This window comes from Pteropus alecto, unplaced genomic scaffold (assembly GCF_000325575.1).
Source record: "Pteropus alecto unplaced genomic scaffold, ASM32557v1 scaffold213, whole genome shotgun sequence".
Taxonomy (NCBI): domain Eukaryota; kingdom Metazoa; phylum Chordata; class Mammalia; order Chiroptera; family Pteropodidae; genus Pteropus; species Pteropus alecto.
The window spans coordinates 2,887,365-2,904,669 of NW_006434829.1; the positions used below are offsets into that span (position 1 = coordinate 2,887,365).

General features: G+C 50.9%; 1 pseudogene; it reads left to right on the forward strand.

The window, feature by feature from the left end:
* Nucleotides 1–12,988: 12,988 nt before the first annotated feature.
* On the forward strand, nucleotides 12,989–13,104 carry LOC112478418 (annotated as a pseudogene).
* The last annotated feature ends 4,201 nt before the right edge of the window (nucleotides 13,105–17,305 follow it).

A 17,305-nucleotide genomic window follows, 5' to 3' on the forward strand; every position in this document is an offset into this window, starting at 1 on the left:
TTGGGAAAGAATGGATATCAAGCTGGGAACCGGGCACAAGGCAAAATTTTCAAAAAATGTCTTCCAATGAAGTGCAGATGGGAGGGGGCTGGCTGAGGCACAGAAGACTAGCTCATATCCCATCTTCTGTGAACAGGCAGAATCTTGGGGGACCCTGCCAAGGATCCCCCAAAACCTATTTCATGGGAGGTTCTAGACGAGTTAGAGCCTTCTGTATGAAAATATCCCAGGTAAGTTATCATCAAACCAAAAGCAGAAGGATTGGAGAATGGATAGCCTGAAGATGTGGTATTTGTTTGCCAAATAGGTAAGCAGGGTTGGACTTGTTCTGAACAACTGCAGAAGCTCAAAAGGGTGGGTGGTTATGGACACAAAGAAAGAAGAAATAACAAACTGTAACAAGCAGATCTGAGCTTTGACGTCATGGGTTACCTTTTTAGGTAGTGAGTGCCTTGTCACTGGGAGTAATCAAGCAGCACACAGTATATGCCTGCATAGGGGGAGAGTATCTCTCAGATTCTTTTCACTTGGTTTAATGTCTCCTAAAAACATCCCTCCCAAACCTCGGATAGTTATAACTTAAAATAAGTGGAAAATCCTGTCCCCTTCTCCTGCCATCCACCTGGGCTCTCTCGTTGGGAGAGGTGATGAAATGCTAAAACCCCAGTGTCCCATCACAGACCCTGGAGATGCCTAACAAGCAGACGGAGTTAAAATGACGGATCCCTCCAGACCGCAAAATCCATCCCAGCTATCCACACGAACAAAGGGCGAGATGAAACACGCCTGAAAGCCGGCTCCGGTTTAGGAATCGAAGCACTTCGATGTTTCACAAAAGAGCCAGAAATGGAAAAATCAGTATTTGTTTGTACACTGAGGCCAACTCTAGAATCTGGGGCTTCCTCCTTAAATGGCAGTGTACATGCTGGAGACACTGAATTTGTCCCAAAGTCTTGCGTGTTGTGCATTCATGCCAAAGCAAGTGGGAATCACTTAATAAGGGCTTCCAAATGCCACTGCACACAGAGTAGTAGTGATCACAGCATAACACTGGCTTCCGAGCTGGGAAGGCACGTGAATAAACAGGGCGCGAGCTGGAGGCTGCCCTCCTGGTGGATCTAACGGATGCTCTGTCCATATTCATCACCCTCTGCATTATTTACTCAGATCAACTTGCTCCCTAACCCCAAACCCACCCCCATTCCCTGTGGCGGGGAGGCGCCGCCCAAGCGACCGCTCACACTGACAGCCACGCGGTTCTAGGATCTAACAGACTGACATTCCATTCAGGGCAGAGCGATTCCCAATCGATACTGAGCCATCGCTTGACACCAAGCAGAAAGCCGATAACATCACAGGAGAGAACCGCCAGTCATTGCCAGGGGCCCCAACCCGTCAATGCACCTGCCTGCCTGCTGGGGAAAAGCATCCTATATCACCTTAAGCGCCATTGTCATGGCTGCCCCAGCCTGCATCAGGCCGCAGGGCTCCCCAAGGCAGGACTGGCCCGGGAGCTGGTGACCCTACTTCAGAGCCTAGACCTTGAGGTACAGCCAGGGAGCAGAGCCAGTGTGATAGGTGTGTGGCATCTGCAAGGACATGATGTGCAACAAGTGGGTCTGGTGGCACCCTGCCTGACTGTCCCCCCAGCCACTGCCCGGGTTGCCTGCACACACAGCAGAACAGGCCTGTCCCCAGGGCCACGTCCCCCACGTGGCCTGGTGAGCAGGGAGCCAGGCGGCTTAAACTCACCAGGACCTCCACAGCTCAGACTGGCCGGGCCTGACACTGGTTCTTCGTGCGGGTGACAGCTGCTGGCCCTCTGAGTCTGCCTACCTCAGCTCCCAGCTAAGGCCCCCACCCAGGATCCGGCCTGTCCGAAGGGAGTACAGCTGGCCTCTGGCAGTAAGGTGCCAGACACTCCGAGCTGGAGGGTGACAGGCTCTTCCCGGCTTGTGCTCTGGCCATGCCTTCCGGGATCAGAACCACGACAGATCCCAGCAGTTCTCACCACAGCCTCCTGTGACCAGGATCAACTGGCAGGGGGCCAGAGACGCTCAGCGGGGGTCTCTCCCCGGCCCAGCATGGTGGGGGCGAGAGCAGTAACCCTCCGCCCAGCTCGGGGGCTCCGGGGAACGAGGAAAGGTCTGCACCCTCTCTCCAGGGCCTTGGTTTTCAGCATTGTGCTTTTATAATGGGATTCCAAAAAGAAACCAATCGAGGGAAAGGAAAACAGAAAACTATTGAGACAAAAGGAAAGGTTCTAGCTGCTGCCTTTGAATCCTTTCGAGGGATCCTGCTCTTCCACGAGTGCTATCGCTATAGATCGCTGTTGCAGGCAAACATATTAAATGAAGCCCGCGTTGAGATAAGCCGGTGCTGACTGATACCTGCCTAATCCCGCCACCGAGAGAACCCTAGGCAGTCCCGTGGCGTGTGCCCGTTCTGCAGACCTCGAAACACGATTTCCGCGTCTGCTGACCTCACTGGTACGGCAGCTCCTGTGCCCACGGCCACCCCGCGTTCATCACTTAACGTGCTAAAGAAGCAAACCGCCACGTCACAAATGTCTTTTTCCTGCATTTTAAGATCTGCATTTTAATAAAATTGGCTTCCTTTGTGACCCTATGTATTTTATTGTATGCATTTAAAGACGTCTTCCTGAGATGGCGTTGCCTAACTACCAAAGGGGCCCAAGGCACAAAATGGGTCGAAAATCCCTGCTTTAGAGGAAGTACCACTGGCCCGTGCGAGACGCTCAGACCTCCTGTCTGCTCATAACCACGGGCGAGGCACACAGGCTCTGCCACGCCCGTGTCCGGGGCCTGTTCACTGAGTCGTCGCACCGTGTGACCCAGTTCCAAAGTGCGAGGAGCACATGGACACGAGCCCGGGGAGACCGTAACGTGGGAGAAACCGGGGCTGGGGGAGCGATGGGGGGTCCAGGAAGTGTGTTCGAAGTGAAAAGATCTGCGTTCACGGTCACAGGATCACGCCTCTATAAAAGTAAGGTGCGTGTTCTTTACAAAGTGGTCTGCTGGACCCTGGAGGTCAATGCTAGGACACCTGGGCCCCGAGCCCACGCTCCGACTCTAGACTACTCGAGGCCGGGCGTTGTTGACATGGGGTTTTAACGACCTCTGCTTGCAAGGTAGGTCAGCAGGGCTGGCAGGACGCACGGTAAGAGGCCCTGGCGAGGCAGCGGCTCTGATAACGGGCCCCGTCCAGGGGGCAGGCAGCTGGGACACGTGCCAGGCGTCAGACGGCCCTTCTGTGAAGCCTGCCCTACCACTCGTGGAGGTGACAGGGACTTCCTCCAAAACCGACTCGGCCTTCACTCAACTCCGATGTGACCACCGCAGCCTGGAGACACTAGCCGGTTGGCCAAGGTTGTGTTGCAGAGAACAGAACCCACTCCAGTCAGCTGACACAGAGAGGGGCCTGCAGGAAGCAGAGCTGATGGATGCTCGGGAAGACTGAAGAGACCGGCTCTGTAGATTAATATTCCAGAAAGGACGCTCCGAGCCACGTGGCAGATCCAGGGCACAAAGGAGTGGCTGTCTCCTGTACGATCAGGAAGCCACCGGAAAGTTGCCAGCATAGCCGCCAGCTCCTGCATCACACCACCACGGCCACCATCTGGGGGCAAGCACGATAAGGAAGCCACCGCTATCCAGAAAGAGCCACGATCTTCGGGCTGCCACTGTGACGCCATGGCTGCTGCTGTCCACCCCACAGAAGCTGGTACTCCACAGCCTGCCTCTCCACCCCCTCAAAGCCATGAGCAGCCAGTGGGACGTCTGACTCTGCCCCAGGAAAGCCGGACACCCGCACGACAGCACTCGCCTGGAGAAATGGCAGAAGGGCGGCTCGGCCTCACCTCCACCTTCCAGATCTCGAGTCCGTTCCCCCGGGGCCAGCTCACACTCCGTGGGAGGCCAAAGCCCCACCTCAGGAGAGGCACGCCATGCTGTTCTGCTGCACCTGTGGAAAGGTAAGGACGCCGCCTCAAACTGCTGACAGCCATCCCGCCACGGAGAGGAGGCCATGTGTGTGAGGACAGAGGCAGCACAGAGAAAAGCAGAGCCAAGGGACAGAAGCAAAGACTGTGCTCCCGTGGGACGCCCTGAGTTCCCGGATCCAACCGTGCCTGAAAGTGGCCTGAAGCCTGAACTTTTCCTTTATATGTTATATACACCCAAAGGGAGCGAGATTTTTTTTTTAAGCAGTTTGGCTTGAGTTCCTGGTTCTTACAACCAGGGGAAGCCTGACAGTGGCTACAGTCCAATCCCCAAGGCCAGAGAGAGCCTTAGCTCCATCCCTGGGGACACATGTCACAGCAAAGCGGATCACAGCACCAGCCACACCATCAGCACTTGCAGATCTCACTCCCCCTGCCTTACAGTTTCTAAGCCTGAGACTTCGCCTAACCTTCCTTGAGCTCTCGCTCCTCCAAAACTGAATTGTCCATTTGTCACCTCCTCCAGGAAGCCCCCGCTGATCTTCCTATTCTAGGCATCTCAGTTCTGCCCTCCTATGAGCTCTCTGGGCGTGCTGCTGCCAAAGTACTGCACTGGACGTAAACTCAGTCTCCCCCTAGAGAATTAAGTCTCTTGAGCACAAGGGTCTGTATCTTTCATCTTCTGCCCCCAGCACTGAATCAGAGACCGGATGGTGTGGGTCTACGAGGATTTTCTTAACAAAGGAATGAATGTGTCTCCTTCAGGTCTACCATCTGCTTTACCGTCCATTTCTCTTACTGACTCTCCGATTCCTTCTAATTATTCTCAACAGCCAGAGTTCTGAGAGGAGTCGAATCCATATTGGTCAGTAGTCCCGTGAAATTCCCACACCAGTGAAAAATGAATGTGACCCGCTCACCCCTCCGGTCATCTCCACCATCCAACCATCTTGTCTCATCGGTTTCCAGATCTTTCCAAACACAATTCTTCTCAAAAATCAAGCCCAGAAAATGGAAGCCCCAGACTTATAAAAACAGCTCTCTGAGGGCAATAAATTTACAAGTACAAAATCAACATCCCGTGCTCTCAGGAATGAACTTCAGCGGAACGGCCCGAAGCCTGAAGGACAAGCACGAGAGAAACCGCATTGCACAAAGCAGAGGAAGCAAAGTTGGATTTGAGATTGTTTGGACAAACGGAGGTGGCCACGTGAAAGAAAATATGTAATAAGCTCCCAGAAATTCCTCGCTGTCTTTACTCTTAGAAGCCCGTCCCTTTAGGCGGAAAAAAGCAGCAACACAAAATCCAAATACAATCAAGTCTGGTTTTGAAAAATAAATATGAGCCATTATTCTATGCTCCCTACATCTCAAGCTTGTGTGGCATTCTCGAGCGAAATGTGCAACAGACTCAGTCCTTGGGACGTGAGAACCTGCTCCTGGAGCCATAGCCCTTCTGAAGGCCTCAGGGAGGAGACCCGCGAGCAGCGGAAACACCGATTCCTGTTCTGGACAATGTACACTGAGCGTCCACTCTGCACAGGATGGTCACTGAGTGCAAGGGACACACCAACCAGCAAATGCTGGATGCTGCCGCCGTGAAGTTCACCATCCAAGAGGCAGACTCAACTTTAAACAAGTATGCCAGCTCATGCTGATACGTTGAAATGACGTCTGGGAAGGAGATGAACAGGGTCCCAGGAGAGAGGACATTTGGGTGGTCCCAGAAAGCCTGTCTGAAGTGGGGACATCAAAGGAAAGCCACAGCCCGCTGGAGGCCGCCTTCAGCATTGGCGGGCAGCTCCCAGAATCTGATAACGTCCTACCTGGAACACCCCACCTCTCTATTTGAGGCCCTCTCTGGCCGCTGGACCACTGCGCATGCTCGGCCTGATGTGGGTCAGTGGCACTGCAGAAGGGTCAAGAGTCGGTGGATATTCTAGGCAGGGCGACTTAGAGGTGTGTTTCACCCAGTGGCTCAGGGGTGGTGAGCCCCAGGGGCCCCCATGGGCCCCAGGCACCTGCTCACTAACACACCTATGACTGGTTTTTCTCCCTCCCTGCCTCCTGCCGCTGCCAGAGAGCACCCGGCCCCCACTGAACTACCTGCACCCAAGTCTGTCTCGGTGCCTCTAAGGAGACCCAAACTCAGACAGCCATGAAAAGATTATGGGAGAGGGGGCAGCCTAACTGAAGGCCTCCAGGACAGAGAGCTCAGTTTTACAAAGGACAGAAAGGCCAGGAGCGGTGGACAGGGACGTGGGAAGCGTGAAGTGCTGTTAGACAGGTGTTAGTTTGGATGGGTCAGCTAGGGCCAAGCTGGGCAGGACTTCTGCAGGCAGCCTGAGGGACCAGGACACTGGAGGAGAAACGCTACAGAGGAGTCAAAAGCAGGCGAGAGATGCGATCCTCTTTCAAAGATGCTGCTGTGTATCAGTGCACAAACGGATCAACACACTGGCCCAGCTACCTGCACCGCCTTCTCACGCAGCATGAGCCACAGAAGTGGAAGCAACCTAAGTGCCTATCGACGGATGAACGGGTGAGGACAACTGTACGCACACAGACGACTCAACTCACTTTATTTCCTATGGTGCCATCTGCAGCAGCATGGAGCAGACCTCGAGGGCATTATGCTGAGTGAAATAAGTCAGAGAAACACATGTATTGTGTGATCTCATCCATGTGTGGGAGCTGAAGAAACCAGATTCATAGAAAAGAGATCAGACTGGTGGTTTCTAGGGGCAGGGGGCAGATGAGTTGGGTAAAGGTGACCGAAAGGGACAAACTTCCAGTTATAAGACAAATAAGTTCTGGGGATATAACAGACAGCGTGGTGACTATAGTTGACAATACTGTTTTGTATACTTCGAAGTTGCTAAGAGAATAAATCTTAAAAGTTCTCATTACAAGGGGTAAAAATAACTGTGAGGCGATGGATGTTAACTAAATTGACTGTGGTCATTTCACAATCTATGCATCGAATCATTATGTTATACACCTTAAATGTATACAATATTATATGTCAATTATACCTCAATAAAACTAGGGGGGAAATGTGGTCTGTCCATACAATGGACTATTACTCAGCCATAAAAAGAAATTAAATGCATGCTACAACATGAACCTCAAAAATACAGTGTTCCATGAAAGAAGCTGGGGAAAAAGGTCACATATTTGTATAATTCCATTGACATAAAATGTCCACCGTCAGCAAATCCGTAGACACACAAAGCGGACCAGTGGTTGCTGGGGGCTGAGACCATGGGGAATGGGGAGACACTACTTATAAGAGTGGGGTTTCCTTTGGGGGTGACGGGTAGACCTAAGGGTATTATGCCAAGTGAAAGAAGTCAGACAAAGACCATAGGATTCTGCTTATGTGTGCAATCTAAAACCAACGAACGAAGCAGAAACAAACTCGTAGATACGGAGAACAAGCTGATGGTCGCCAGGTGGGAGGGGGTTTGGGGGAGTGGGTGAAAGGAGGAAGGGACTAAGAAGTACAATGAGTAGGTCAAAATAGTCACAGGGACGTAAAGTCCAGCATAGGGAATATCGTCAATAATATTGTAATAACTGCGTGTGGCATCAGGTGGGTACTAGATCGATCAGGGTGATCACTAGGTAAGTTATATAAATGTCTAATCACCATGTTGCATACCTGGAACTAATATAATATCGTATGTCGACTGTAATTTTTTTAAAAATTTAAATAAAAATAAATGTATCAATAATAAAATTAAATTGAATTGGCAAAAAAAAAAAAAAGATCTGCTGATTAACTAGAAGAGTCCATAATAATACTTCTGCCAGATCTAAAAACAGAAAACAACAAAACAATTTCACCGAACATCTCAATTAATTAATTGCCCAAAGGAGTCAAGCTTGGTTCCTTAGGAAAAACATGGGATCTATTTATATATTTATGAGAGGGAAAAAATGCAGAATGTGACTTTGCACATTTAACCCTGTCCCAATATTTACAGCACATTCCTGTCTGTCTTGGCAAGCAGGTGTCAATTCTATATTTGTGCCTAAAACTTTCTTCTAAAGCCAATTTATAATTCGACAAATCAGGAGATGTTTATTGGCTGGGAATTCATCAGGAAAATTCCATGATCAGAGATTGTCTATTGCAGGCATTTGTCTAAATAGGTTGAAACTTAGAAAAGCAAGAAGTTGAGTTTTCTGAGAAGTTCTTGGAAAAGGAAATTTAAGAAATCAAGGGCCCGTAACATGGGGCCACCACCTCACTTTCAAACTTCCACATCCTTCGAATGAGAAACGCTCTCACAGAGACACCCCAAAAAGAACCAAGACAGAAGCGAACAAAGGGACTGACTCAGAGACGCTGATAACGCACGAGAAAGGAAAAGATGTTCACACCAGCATTGTTTACAATGGGGAAAAAATGGAAACAATGTAAATACCCATCAACTGGGAGATTTATTAAATAAATAAATGCAGACAATGGAATATTATGTAGCTATTACAAAGGATAGGGCAGATCTACATAGGCATTTGTGGGAAGAGCTCTAGAATACAAACTAATTTTTTTTTAGATCAAAGTGTAAAAGTGTGTGCACTATGCCTTCCTTCACATAAACACACACACACAGACTGGTATGTGCATTTAAGATTCTGCAGGAATGATAGGTAAGTGGTATCGAAAGCCTGAGTTTTGCTGGGGAAACACAAAAGAGGTCACATTTTGTAACTTTATGTACTATTTGAAGCATTTTTACTAAGTACATGTATTTTTTTTAAGTATTAATAGTGATTGGTACACGAATTATAAGCCTTTTTTCTTTTAACTTTTTTTGAGGAAAAAATACATAAGCAATTGCTTTCAACTCTGTTCTCTGGAATCCTGGAATTTAAAAAATGTCTGGGCAAAACGTGGGCGGGGCTTCCAACCTGGTTCCAGGTGGCGGAGCTGTGTTATGGCCAGTGTTCCTGCACAGTATTTCTTGCAGGAATAAGAGTTCCACCACTAAAAAACACATTTCAAAACCACAGGGACAAGGGCAATGTAAATGTGCAAGGTTATCTACACTGTTTTTATTGAAAAAAATGTGCTCAAGTTTTCCTGCACGGACTTAAGGTGATGTGGTCTTAAGTCCACATGTCCGGAATCACTGAGTTTGAGAGTAGCAATTTGAACGGTGTTCCCCCCAAATCCATGTCCACCTGCAACCTCAAAATGTGGCCTTGTTTGGAAATGGATTCCCTGTACATATAACTAGTTAAGATGAGGTCACACTGGATTAGGTTGGGCCCTGAATCCGATGCTGATGTCCTTACAAGGAGAAGAGACACAGGGGAACACACGAGGAGTAGGCCATGTGACAACACGGGCAGAGATTGGAGTGATGAGGTCACCAGCCAAGGAAGACCAAGAACTGCCCCCCACCCCCCAAAGCTGGGAGAGGCAGGAAGGACCCTTCCCTACAGCTTCCAGAGGAAGTGTGGCCCTAGTGACACCTTGATTTCAGACATCTGGCCTTCGGAACCATCGTTTTAAAAGCACTGGGTTGGCAGTCATTTGTCGTGGCAGCTCTAGGAAACTAACACACTCACAGAGGGGAGAGAGAGGGAAAGCAGCAGTGTAGACAGGCCCTGAACCCACAACCAAACCACCGTCTTTCTGTTTTGCTATCCCAACGGTTCTGAACCTAAACCGCAGCCAAATCAGGTTCACCTGGCGGTTCACTCCTCAGAACAGACTCCTGGGCCCCAACCGCTGAGCTCCTGGCTGCCTGGGAGCTGGGGGGAGGTGGGGTAGCAAGAATCTGCATTTCTAACAGGTTTCCAGGTGCCTATGCTCCCAACACTTCCTTCTCCTTTAGGTGATGGCTTCACGTGTAAGCTTGTTTTCTTAAACAAAAGATTCTACAACCAGTGATTATAAAAAGAAACTACCGGAAGTCAGCAGTGTCTCCTCTCCCCCCAGAATACCTTAGGCTGCAGGAGGCAGCTGTTGTTTTTGCCTGCTCAGGCTCCAGCCCTCCTTCTGTTCATCTTCCCAGCTTTCCTTTGGGGAGCTACCTTCCCCCACTCCCAACCTGGATTGGGGTGGGGTTTGCTTCAGGGAGATCCATGCTACCCAGGCCAACTGGCGCTTTCTATTCCCTGAGCGGGGTGATTGGTCCCCGGATGGTCTCCAGCTGGGCCCCGTAGATGACGTTCTGGGAGACATGGGGAAACTACTGAGCAGGAACAGTTCCCTTTCCACTGGGAGGGCAGGAGCCTATGAATCTGGGAGCATCCGCAGCTATTCTGACACCTGAGGACGAAAACCAGCCCAGGGACACAGCCAGCAGAGGACGCAAAGCCAGGAGCGGGAGAGGAAAGTCCCCATGACAGCGTCTGAGCTCCTGGATGCAGCTGTACCTGAAGCTGCGCGGAAGACAATCTGTGCCTCGATTTGCCATTGCAGAGCCAATAAACGCTTTCAATAGCTACAAAGATTAGACAGACAGACAGACAGACAGATCATTTATCCTGCCAGTTTGAGTTGGGTTTCTCTCCATGGCAACCACGAGAGTCCTGACTGATACAGAATGACCGAGTCACACCAAGGACCCTTTTGGGCCAGGATTCAGTGCACTCACATGTCACAGGAGCAAAATGTAAGTCGATTCTAATTTAGGAAAGTGCAGAGTTCAAAGGCGAGTCCTGGAACAGGTGTTAAAATATTAAAGAATCCCCCAGAAAGACTTTTCCAAAGTGGTGACCTTATCCATCAGGAAGCATTTGGCTGAAATGACAGAAAAACCCAACTAAAAGCGGCTTAAGCCATAAGGACGTGTGTTCGCTACTTAACGAGACACCCAGAGGTGGGCGGCGGCAGGATGGCTTCCGAGGCTCGATGGCGTCACCGGGGGTCCGGGCGTCGTTCCAGCGTTTTGCTCTGCCTTCCTCGGCGTGCTGGCAAGCTGTCCCCTCGCCGCCGCCAGGCGTCGAGTCCTCACGCGACTGCGTCCCGAGCAGGAAAGCAGGGGCGGCAGAGGAAGGACTCTCTCCGGGTTCTCTCCTCAGGGAGGTTTTTCAAAGAAGCCCCCGGCACACCTGCTTTTCCAGCTCATTGGCTGGACCCTGGCCACGTGACCGGGCCTTACCCAATCACTGGCCAAGAGGGAGCTGATTGACGCACCGGCTGAGACCAATCAGGATTCACCTCTGGAGCTGGGCCCACCATCTCCAGCACACCTGTAATTCCGGCAAAAAGGGAGAGGTCGCGGGGGCAGGCGACCAGGACAGCGTGTCCTGAAGAAGGTTCTCTCCGTCCCTCCGGGCACCACGTGCCCACCGCCGGTTTCCGACCACAGAAGTGGGCCTTCCAGGCTTGAAAAGGTTCAGCCCCGACCGCTGGCCCTGTTGCAAAAGCACCTGGGCTCCCTTCTGCCTGAGTTCCGGCCCATCCCTGTGGACACAGCAGGCCAGAAATGCGGGGAGGCCCAAACTGCTCCACTTTTCCCCCCGGATCTTTTCAAGGCCAGCAGCCAAGAGGGTTGCTGCTGCCTTCCCACCCCAGCGGCAGCCACCTCCACAACTCTCCATTAATCAAGATCCAGGAGACAAATCCCTCCTCACACGCCGACCATCTGCAGTTGTTCTCACATATGTGTTCCGGTCCCGGGAGCCCCCCAGGTGCTAATGAAGGCAGCAGGCTGGGGAAGGAGAAGCCCTGTGAGTTCTGGCCGGTCCGGCCTCCCCGAAGCTTCACGGTCCACCTCACGAGACTCAGAAACCAAGGACAGGAGGGAGGGGCTTCTTCCGCCACCGGCTTCGGGTGTGGTGGCAGATCCCAGATCTTGCTGTCTTGATTTGGGAACCCTAGAAGCACATCTGAGGCCAGAATCAGAGTGCAGGTGGTTGATTTGGGAGATGACCCAGGACACATTGGGAGGGGAGCAGAGAATTGAGACAGATCAAAGGCGTGATATCACGTCAGGACACTGATACAGCGCAGGATACGCTGGGCAACTGGGCTCCGTCCTGCCAGGCAGCCCTGGGAGACAGTGCAGGAAAAACTCGGAGTTATCCCACCCCAAGGAGCAGGACTCCTAGAAGTCATTCATTCCTGGCACTTTTGTTCAGCCCTGCACACAAACACCGCAGCCCTGACGGCCAGAGGAAACCCACAGGCGTCAGCAGGGGGACGCTGGGCCATCACAGGAATGGCAAGGGGTGAGGGCAGGGATGAGAGCGTCCTCCACACTTGCAACATCTGCCTTGGTCTCTGAGCCGCATGACCCTGCAAGACGAGCAGCCCTAAGATCAAGAGAAAATCACCCCATGAGTCCCTACGGCACTTACAATGCCACCTGCACTGGCCTGGAAGGAGTCTGCCCTGTGCTGCCCGCTCTAATCTTAGGGAAAATCAAGGCCATGGGCTCCGCGAGAGCAGGGCCCTTGTCAGGATAATTCATCACCCTCCGGTGCTGGTGTAGTGCTGGCTGAACGGATACATGGAGGAATGACCAGTCCAATAAAGCCTAAGAGGTAGATCTTACTCCCATTCTACAGAGGAGAAAACTGAGACTCTGCAGAGGGCAGACCTAACTAAGGCGAGCCTCGTTCCACTGTGCCCATGCAGCGTTTCATCGGACCCTCCCGATCACCTGGCCGGGTAGGGAGCACATTGACTTATGCGATCTTAGGCAATTCGCTGACCCTTTCTGTACATAAGTTTCAGCTGCAAAACGAAATGGACAACAGTACCTTCCTCAGATTCATGGACAAGTAAAATGTGGCCTAGAAATTTATTCAGCCATGAAAAAGGAATGAAGTGCTGACACGTGCTATGACGTGAAAGAAACTCAAAGACTTTATGCTAAGTGAAAGAAGCCAGACCTGAAAGGCCACTGTTAGATGATCCTGTCTAGGATGTGGTTGCATAGTGTAGCGGTGAGCACATCTGCTTTACATGCAGAAGGTCCTGGGTCTGCGCCCCTGTGGAGCCACTGCCTACAGGCTACGGCCATGCCACCCTGAACAAGCCCGATATCTGGGCCTACAGGCTACGGCCACGCCACCCTGAACAAGCCCGATATCTGATCTCAGAAGCTAAGCAGGGTCGGGCCCGGTTAGTACTTGGATGGGAGACCACCTAGGAAGACCGGGTGCTGTAGACATAAATAATAATAAATAATAATAAAAAAAAAAAGATGAACCCGTCTATATGAAATGTCCAGAATAGACAAATCTCTAGAGACAGGAAGTAGATTAGCAGTGGCCAAGAGGAGAAGTAACTGTTAATGGGTGATTTTATTTTGAGGTGATGAAAATTCGATGGAACAACATAGTGGTGATGGTTGCACAGCACCATAATCACACTAAATGCCGCTTGTACACTAACATGGTTTAAATGGTGAATTTTATGTTATGATGAATTTTACCACCAAAGGAAAAAAACCAAAGACGTGAGTAGGCCTTTAGCATGAAAAGTGAAATGAAAATGTTGCAAATCAGCCCACTTTCCTCTGTTTTAAATAAATGTGAATTATAACTGCAGCTATCGGCCCGTCCTTGGACTAAAACATCGGCAAAATGTTGAGAGTAATCATCTAATTCACCGGACGACACCGTTAAGGGCGGGGTGTGCCATCCACATCCTCCCCTCCTCATTCCACTCCTGTTATGTGACCATAAAGACGTGCATTTTTGCGAGAATAGTCAGGGCATCATTGATTTCCCCAAGGTCACCTCTTAATCCTTTGATATTCAAATCATTCTATTTCGAAGCGACCGTTCAATTCGCAGTTCGGTCGATTTCCTGTTTTCACTCCGGGACTTCTCATTGGTCAGTGGTTTTGCCGTGGTTCCGGCGACTCACCAGCATCACTTTCATTGACTTCCTGAAATCCCGCATTTCTTGCAAAACTTGCAATTTCACGTTATGATCTGCACTGAATTTACAGTTCCTTGTCATCTATCCAATCTACAGTTCCTGCCGGATCCTTCAAAGATATTGATATAATGGGATGGATGGGAGTAAACATGATCTCGAATGCGGACAGTTTTGGCCCCCACGGGACATTTGTCACTGTCCGGAGACGTTTCTGGTTGTCACAAAAGAAGGAGCATGTCTCATTCCCTCTGAACCTTCACGTGCCAAGTGCGGAAGAGCATTAAGTGCTGATTAAACAGTCATTCGACTAGCATTTAACGAGGACCTACTACGTTCCAGGCACTGGGCTAGGTCCCGGGGATACATCCACGAATTAGACAAAGGAGGTCTCTGCTCTCATAAAGCTGACGTTCTAGTGCAAAACACAGATAAACTGAAGACTCTACGCTGCGTCAGGCGGTTGTAAATGCTACGGGGAAAAACGAAGCAAGATGAAAGAGGAAGAGAATGTTGGGTGCCAAGGTCAAAAAACGCCCCTCCGAAATGATGACATATGACTAGAACCACGTTGAACTGAGGAAGTGAGCCTCGCACACATCAGGAAAGGGCATTCCAGACAGATGCACATGCAAAGGCCCTGGGGTAGGTATGTGCTTGGCCTGTCGGAGCCAGTGAGGAGGCCAGTAGCTGGCGAAGCACAAGCAAGAGAATGGAGAATGAGCGAGCCATGCCCAGGACTTCGGATTTTCACGCTGAGTGAGCTGAGAGCTATGGAAGAGCTCGGAGCAGAGGAGGGACACAAACTGATTCAATATCTTAAAAGGCTCGCTCTGCCTCCGATCTGAGAAACAGACACAGGAGGACAAGGGCATGGTCAGGGAGACCCCGTGAGCGGGCTTCCGCACCCTCCAAGACCTGCTATCACCTGCCTGGCCAGGAAAACGTCAGAGCCAGTAATACAGCGGTGCTCCCCCAAGGTCAGAAAACCTGAGCCTGGTCAGCTTTGCCACCCTATACCCCTCGGAGAGGCCCAGAGAGAAGGGCCTGCATCACCATCTTGGTTTCCTCAAGACTGGCAGGATGCCCAGATCAAATCAATACTGAATATACAGGAGTTTAATCTTCACTTGTTTAAGCAGTGGCTCAGCCTCCACGATATAGCTTCATCTCATAGGCTTGATAAAGGTTTGCAGCCAGACAAAATCCCGCAGACTTCTTTACAGACCTCCAGGCAGTGAGGCAGGGTCACCCCTGGTGGTCAGTCACACAGATGTGGGTCAGGACAAGAACGGCCCTGGTTCAGACGAGAGGTGGTTTGGGGAAGGAAGGAGGCCCCGTCCCCAACCTGAATGAAACACACCTCCGTCCACCAAGATGTACTGCTCAGCGCACCACAGAGCAATCATAAATTCTGCGACTTTTCCTATTAAAAAAGTAGACAAAATAAAAATATGTGTCTTAGTAGCTGCTAGGGTGTGCAGGGAGCAGAAACTGTGAAGTGACGTCGGTGTCATCCAGAAGATCTGTCCACACTCTGACGTGCACGTCTCTTCTCCGACACATCCCCAAGATGTTGCCGGAAGCTTCACCACTTGAGCTACCTTTTTTTTTTTTAAGTCCAATTTATCCCAACTTGAGCAATGAACAAATAATCTAGATCAGGACCTCTCACTACAGATGGCTCTAATTTTTTTTTAATTGAGATAAAAATTCATATAACACGAAATTCTCAATGAAAAGGAACAATTCAGAGACATTTCGTACATGTGCTATGTTGCGTAATCACCACCTCCATCTAGCTGCAAGTCATTTTCATCACCCCAAAAGGAGACCCCAGCCCCTGTGAATAGCACTGCTATGAACATTCATGAACATTCAGGTTATTTCTGAGTCCCTGTTTTCTGCTCTTTGGGGTATAAACCTGGGTATAGAATTACTGAATATTCTAAATTTTTTTTAAAAAAAAAAAGCTTCAACGAGAATTATATGCTTCCCTCCTCTCCTTCCCAACCTCAGCATTCTGTCTCAATGACCAGGGAGCATGGGGGGCGGGGCACCCAGCTTCCCTGTGGGGTCCTCCCCAGCTCAGCTGGAGGGGCGAATGGGAGAAAAGGGTTTCTTCTCTCTCACCCTCGAATGCCACCGCGTGGGTGTTTGAGATTTTTCAGATTTCATTTCTGTGCTAAAAATTTAGAAGCCAGATACAAAATGTTACAATTCCACAGCAAAGAAAAAAATCACTTCCGGGAAAAAAAAAAAAAATCGCAAGGACTAAATGAGAGAATTTGTGCAAAGCGCTAGGCGACGCCAGCCCCTTTTTCTCACTTCTGGGGCGAAGGTGGGTTAGGCGGTTGCCGTCTTCATTTTTCGTTTAAAATATTCTTAAATTAAATTATTTCCATAAATAATAAATGCACGTGGCATACAACCGAAAAGGTGCCGGTGAGTACACGGTAAGAATTGGGTGGCCTCTCTGCGACCCCAGGCCAGCCGCTTCCTTGACAGGACGTGACCAACGCAGACAGTTTCGGGGGAACCCTTAAGGAGCCCCACACGCACCTGCGACCATACACTCGTGTTCCCCTTTGTTCCCACGCGGGGCGGCGCTCCCCACCCCGTCCTCCATCTCGCGTCATCCACGAGCAGCGCCCCTTGCGCCCCGCCGCGTCCCCGTGGCGGACCCGCCTCGGTTTCCCAGCAACGGCCTTGCCTGGGTGGCTCGCGCTCATCGGACCCGGGTCAGGAATTCCCAGACCTCCTCACGAACAGCGGCCGCGGCCATGTGTGGGGCCACGCGGACATGCATGACGGTGACAGCCAGTCCAGGGGGACTCGCTGGGTCAGAGGCGGGGACGGCTTTCATTTCGGTCGATGATGATCGTCGGCGCGCTTTGGAATTAAGAGAAGGGGTCTCTGGGGAAAAGAGATGCGCCCTACGCAAAACACGTCCAGGAGCTGAGCCACAGAATGATCTGGGGGAGGCGCTGGTAACCCCGTTTGGAGGCGGGAAAGCTGAGGTTCAGAGATGCCACCGAGTGACCCCGCCAGGTGCCCGACCCCGGGTCTGGCTCTATTCACCACCCAGTACCCGGCCAAGCTGCGTCGCAGTCACACGCCACCGGGCCGGCCGGAGCTGGTGCTCTGCCTTGAACCGCGAGGCCAAAATCTGTTGATTTATGGCTCTGCTTTGATACCACATTAATCACCATAACTGTTAATTGAGCTAATACAAGCATCATATGTGACTAATTACACAATGCAGATGACAAACTCTTCCAGATGAACTTCACTGCTCGAGGCCATCAGCGTGGCAAGTCGCGTTTTAATTACAGACCAGAAGGTGCAGGGACGGCGTGCGCACGGGTTAGTGGCTCTGGAGCCTGACCACTCCTGCCTGGGCGGCGGCACGGGGCGGGGCCTGCGAGGATGATGAAGGAGGCTGGTCATGCCTTCCGAAAGCTCCGGGCCTGGGGCGGGCCCCGCCC